This window comes from Spinacia oleracea, chromosome 6 (genome assembly GCF_020520425.1).
Source record: "Spinacia oleracea cultivar Varoflay chromosome 6, BTI_SOV_V1, whole genome shotgun sequence".
In the NCBI taxonomy this organism is placed as follows: Eukaryota; Viridiplantae; Streptophyta; class Magnoliopsida; order Caryophyllales; family Amaranthaceae; genus Spinacia; species Spinacia oleracea.
This window is the reverse complement of record NC_079492.1, coordinates 36,411,533-36,417,763: the sequence shown is the minus strand read 5'-3', so window position 1 is coordinate 36,417,763 and position 6,231 is coordinate 36,411,533. Positions and strand designations below refer to the sequence as shown.

The 6,231-nt window shown below is 34.4% G+C and overlaps 1 long non-coding RNA gene across 2 annotated transcripts; it reads left to right on the top strand.

Moving 5' to 3' along the window:
* Positions 1-1,905: 1,905 nt before the first annotated feature.
* On the top strand, positions 1,906-4,968 carry LOC110804231 (uncharacterized). 2 transcript variants are annotated; one of them, XR_002537667.2, is made up of 5 exons: positions 1,906-2,206; positions 2,483-2,582; positions 3,863-4,031; positions 4,200-4,336; positions 4,728-4,968. It is a non-coding gene; the product is annotated as an uncharacterized lncRNA (long non-coding RNA). The 2 variants fall into 2 exon arrangements; XR_002537666.2 differs by having other exon boundaries at positions 1,909-2,206; positions 4,200-4,968.
* The last annotated feature ends 1,263 nt before the right edge of the window (positions 4,969-6,231 follow it).

Genomic DNA, 6,231 nt, shown 5'->3' with positions numbered 1-6,231 from the left:
AGTAGGTATATAGCAGAATTAGACATTGTGAACCCTAATTCCCTAAATTAGCTATCGTAGCTGAAATATACGGCCGGAGTACTGCTTTAGCTTCATATTAGGTGTTCATGTTGAAGAATAAAATTAAATATAATAATGTAAATGACATTTGTAACAAAATAACATCATTGTTGTTCATTATCGGACAATCACATACTAAATTATAGAATTTTACAATCTCAATATTAACACCATATACTTCCTCCGTTCCAGAAATATCGCACCATTTGTTTTTTACACTATTCACACTATGACTTTGGCCATTTTTTGTGATTCGTACATAAGGAAACTTTAGTCATGTGAGGTCACGTTAGATTCGTATCCATATGTATTTTCCAAATATTCATTTTTTATAATTTTACTTGCACACGGTTTATAATATTAAGAGTCAAAGTAATGGTTAGAAGAGTAAAAGTCAACCGGCTTTGTGTGATAATCTATTTTGAAAACCTTAAATGATAAGGTCATGAAATTTTAGTACACCTTTAATAATTAGACTTGTTCGACAAGCACCCAAAATATAATTTGTTATAACGGATGCAAAGAAAGATTAAATAACGTAATAAAGAACGCATAGATTTAACGTGGTTCACTAACAATGTGTTAGCTACGTCCACATGCAGAGGGGATGAAAGTTTTATTGATCTCGAGGAGTACAGATTACAGAATACAACTAGTTTATGACCTAGATAGTTTATATAGTTTTCTCTAGACAGATACGGAAAAACCCAGAAAATAGGCCCAAAACAGATAACCCTAAATAAGGGGCTTGACCGATTCAAGGCATTATTCTAACATAATTTAAGGTCAAGAAATAGAATTTAATTGAGATAATACTATGAATTTTCATCACAATGTAAGAGAATATTAGAATATTAAATGCATTCGGGTACACAATTTACCATTAAGGTCCTTTAATCTCAAACGAGTACTATATATATTTCTATATCCATATTCCATTGAGAATGATATGCATTTTCTAATTTTTGTTTCTTCATGATTTTTGACATCGAACTACTCACAATATGTTGACAATAATTTTGATTTGAAAAATACCATGATCACAATTCACAAGTCCAAATGTTAAATCCATAACGTTCGAAAAACAATGATTATCATTGAAATAATTAAAATGAACACTACTACACTATTGATGGTTTGATGCATTGTTTATTACACAAACCATACTTATGTTATGTACTAGAAAAAATCTAAATCAATGACTACCTTTGACGTTTAAAATTCAACTCGCGCAAAACCCACATTTGCAACAATTAGGCTCATCCATGATAATCTATTTCGTCTAAAATTCAACTGTTGCGATTAAACCAAAAATTATAACAAACTTATCTGATTCGATGAACTGAACGAAGAACAATTGTTGCGTCGTGGACACCCACTGTCCTAAAAGACGATTCCGCACTACCTCCGAGTGCAGTAGAACATAATGCGGTCGCCCTCCAGGATTAGCGCAACTCCGACGTTGTGTGCACTCACAAAGCCGGATGGAGTCAGAACATATGCCCAAAACCGAGAGCAATTTTTTTGTTTGAGAGAAGAAATGTATTTTCGTATTTTATGTGAATGAATTTCCCCATGGCCCACGGCCCGAGCCCGGCCCGGCGCGCGCGCGATGTGTCCACCCATACCACTCTCACACTTTTTTAAACAAGAATTACACTCATTCCCCAATTAATAAACACTACAAAAATGAAGAGCAAAGAGGGCGACAATTTTTAAGTAAGGAGGACGATTTTAACATCGTCTTCATATAAATAGTCAAATAGGGCAATTACGACACTATCAACGAGGGCGATATCAAAGTCGTCGTTTATAAACAAAGGACAATGAAGGCGAAAATTGCGAAGTTGCCCTCTTTGATAAAACACAGAACGCGACTTCTTAAAATCGCGCTTTTTGAAAAAATCACTTAATGAAAAAATTAAAATAAAACACACGCCTAAAATCCTCCCTGTTAACCCATAATCCCCAAAATGGCGAGGAATCCTAAAATCCCAAAGTAATGGATGCTGCTTTCTCTCTCCTGATTCTCCGGCTCTTATTAATAAAAAATTGGTCGACTTTTCTCAGTTTCTTCGTTCCTGAGTTCGTTAGCTTGAAGATTTGTTCGAAAAATATCCGATTTCTATCAAATACTGACCTTCTGGTATCATCTTCTCTGTTTGATTATATTTATGTTTGAATGATTGATTTTTCTGGTATTTGGATGATTGATTTTAGTTTTGTCGAGATTCGATAATGTGTTAACATACTAGCATGAAACCTCAGAATTCAGTGTATTTTTATTGAATATGATTTTTGATACAAAAAATCCATAAATGGAACCAGAATTTGTTAATTAGACACAATATACGTTCGTCGATATAATTTGTTGAGTGTACTGAAAACTCGGTACTAAATTCCGGTTAATTTGCTGTTTTAGGTTAATTATTTAGGGTTTTGGACTGAGAATCTACGGACTCTTACAATCTGAGGTCTGTGTTGGAGTTACTCGTTCCTTTTAGATCAACCTTCAATTTCAGGTACTATCGTACTTTTGAATTTGATCTGTTGCACTTTCATGCTAATTGAGGTTGAACATTCAAAATTTGCAGAATGGACATAATTCAAAGTTTTGAGGTTTTTATGTTCTATAAGTTGATACTCTAAGTTTAAGCTGCTTGTTATTCAATCATTGCGATTTATTTGTGGTATTATATTAATTTGATTCTAATGTTCTAATTTCATTGTTGATTTTGATTGTTTATATATACTCTTTGATTATTTGGTGTGAGATTAGTATTATAGTGTAGTTCTTTCTCTAATTTCTAGTTTTTTTCTTTGCAATGTTTTCTGATTCTTAATTTCATACATGTATATTGAATTGTTTAAAATCTGAACACCTAGACTAGACATTCTTATAAGGAAATCTGAATTAGGGAAGGATAATTGGTTCTTCCTTTCAGCTTGATTCTAAGTTTCTAATGGAACCGTTTCCTTGTCTTCTATTTTGTTAATTCCTTGTAAGAAATTGCTGGATAAGTGTTCATCGGAGTCAATATCCATGTATATAGCAGGCAAATTATCCATCTCCTCATTCTCATGGAATCACCGAACCTCTTTAATATTTTTCTATCAGTTTATATAGTGATGCAAAAAATATATGCCTGAGCCTTTGGCTAGATAGCTATTCTGTAGTGTTCACCCGCTTTTAATTTTTAGTATGACAGAACAAAAGGAGTATGCCAGTAAAGTGGTAAGACTATCCCAGACCTTTGATTTAGTTTTAAATTAATTGGTTCCATATAGTGTTTATTTATGAATCTGCTAGTTTTCTGGACTTTCGAACTGCCTTTTTTTAGCTAGATGGTCTTTGATTTCATCTCAATCGTGTCAAAGACAAAAAGGAAGATGTGTAGCAGATTTGTTTTTCTATTTTTTCACTAGTCACGTAGAGAGATGTCTTTCCGACAATAATGTATGCATTTTCTTAAGCATCATTCTTTTTCAGTTTTGCCTGCTGCTTCTATGTTTGATATCAATATATGTGATGAAAACTTGAACTATACATGTTAAGGAACTTTAGTGTCTGTGTTGAGGCTAGTGTCGTTCCATGAGCAGTTCGTCAGATATTTGACATAGTAGAAGGTGTCATTCCACAAGCTTATCATAGTTTGGGCACTGTGTTTACTAAAATTGTATGCTATTTACAGATAACTCCAATACCTTATACTCCACTTATTAATGTAATAGTCTATTTGATCAATCACTTCTAATTTGGAATGTTCTGTAAGATGTTTTATGGTCTTTTCTTCTTTTGCAGGCCTATAACGAGTGATTTTACTTGGGTCAAGGTAAGACCTGAGATTGATGGTAGAAGAGTAGCTCTACACTACCCAGCTGTTCTTGACAATGTCATCTATAACATCGCTGTTATCGATGGTGTCGATACTTCTGTTGACGCTCAAGATAATCAAGATACTGAATCTGAGGTAACACATCATATCAACGTAACGTTTCCCTTTGTTAAAGTTCGTTATGATTACAACATTAACTAAAACGTTTTTTTTCCTTTGTTAAAGTACGTTATGATATTTCTAGGGTTGTATGCATGATTAGGAAATTAACTATGTTAAATTTTGGGGTTTGCACGCCTGCAGATTCCCAGTCAGTGGACTGTTGTGACTATAGAAGTGGATGCTACGAACTCCATCACCATCAAGAACTTGGAATTAGAATGGCCAGATCTATCGAATGGATTAGTCGACACATGAATCTGATTGAATCTTGTGGTAAGGTATATTGTGTAGGAAGATTCATAAGATATGGTCGCAACCTTTGCTATAACTTTATAAAAGTTTGGGAGTTGGATATCAAGGTAAGGAATTGGGTGGAAGTTAACTCCTTAGATGATCGAGCATTTTTTGTCATGGAAGGTAAGTGTTGTAAGACCTGGTGCTGGGGCTCAACTAGTGCAGGAGACAGCAACGGTGTCCCTGGGAATTCTGTTAACTATGTCATGGAACTCGACGATACTCGAGTCATGTACTCTTACAGCCTACATGACAAATGTTTGACACTCCTTCCCCCCGTTTGTTCGACCTTGATCAAACCTTATAATTCAGTTGTATGCATGATTAGGAATCACTTCTTTGAATGTTTTTTTGTTGTTGTTTTGTTTTTGACAGTTGGCAGCAAGGTTAATTGGATTCCGACTCGGGTTCGACAGTGCGGGGGCAACGCAAGAGCATCATCGGTCTTTGTATGTTACTGTTTGAGTTACCTATTGAAATTTAAAAGCATGATTTCACACACTGATCTCATGTAGCCTCTTTGTGTAATTTGCCTGACATTCTTGTCATCGTATCTTTTAAATGTACACACAGAAACCAGAAGGTGCATTTCATTTTTAGAGATATGTAGCACTAACCTATTAGCTCAAATGGAAGAGCATTGTGCAAATGCGCAAATATGTGGGTTCGAATCCCATGTAGGTTAATTTATTTGATGAATTGGCTAATATTTAAAAGAGAAATAGAAATTAAAAAAAGCAAACTAGATCAAAGAGGGCGCCAAAAAGAAGGTCTTCCTTGATTCAATCAAAGAGGGCGAAATAGGTTGCCTTTCTTGATTCCTATCAAGAAGGGCAAAAAATGTGCCTTCCTTGAAATGATCAAAGAGGGCGAAAAAAAGTTGCCCTCTCTGATTTCAATCAAGGAGGGCGAAAAATATTGCCCTATTTGATTGAAATCAAAGAGGGCAAAAAATATTGTTTGCCCTGCTAAGCTAATACAACGAGCCTAACAGGCCTTAAAATCGCCCTAATAGCCTAAAAGGGCGAGATTTACATCAAAGAGGGCGATATTTTCCGCCCTCTCTGATCTTATATGTTGTAATGAAACAAGGAGAATATGAAGAGTTTTTTCCATGTGAGACTCTTTATTTTCACTCACTTTTTTCCCTTTGTGTTTCCCAATGAGAATTATAACGGCTAATCTAATCTAAATGTAATGATGGAAGTTACGTTACTCCGTATGAAAAGTCCTATCAGTCCAAGATACAATATCTGAACATGCGACCTTTTAAGTCATGTCACAATGATGACATGACATCTTTTTGGACCATAATTTAAATTGAAAACTAAAATATTTAACTTATATGAACTATTATCCATGTTTCAAAAAAAAATAGAAAAATCTTAATATTCTAATTTGTTTCATTCTTTATATCGAATACCTTATTTACTTACATATTCATGGTAAAAATATTACATTAATAGTAAAAATTTATGATGACGTATAACCTACATAACGCCTATGTACCAATTAAACTGCGACACATAAAATTATGACAACTAAATATTATCGCAATTTGCGACCTATATCATCATCTAACTTTAATTACTTGTATCATATACTCCGTAGTTTAGACAATCAAACATCTACCATTGCTCATCGACTCATCTCTGAACCTTGCACAAATTTACAACTCCATCACACGCAACAATCCGCTACATCGTTCGAGCTCGATGAAAGACAAAAAAAATATAAACCTCAAATAGAGAGAGTAGCTGGTTAATCTTTCTGTCCCTTAATACTCGACCTGTTTTGACCGGACACGCTTGTCAATGCACAACTTTGATCACCAATTTCTTTAATTACATACTTCCTCCGTTCTTTTTTAAATGACACA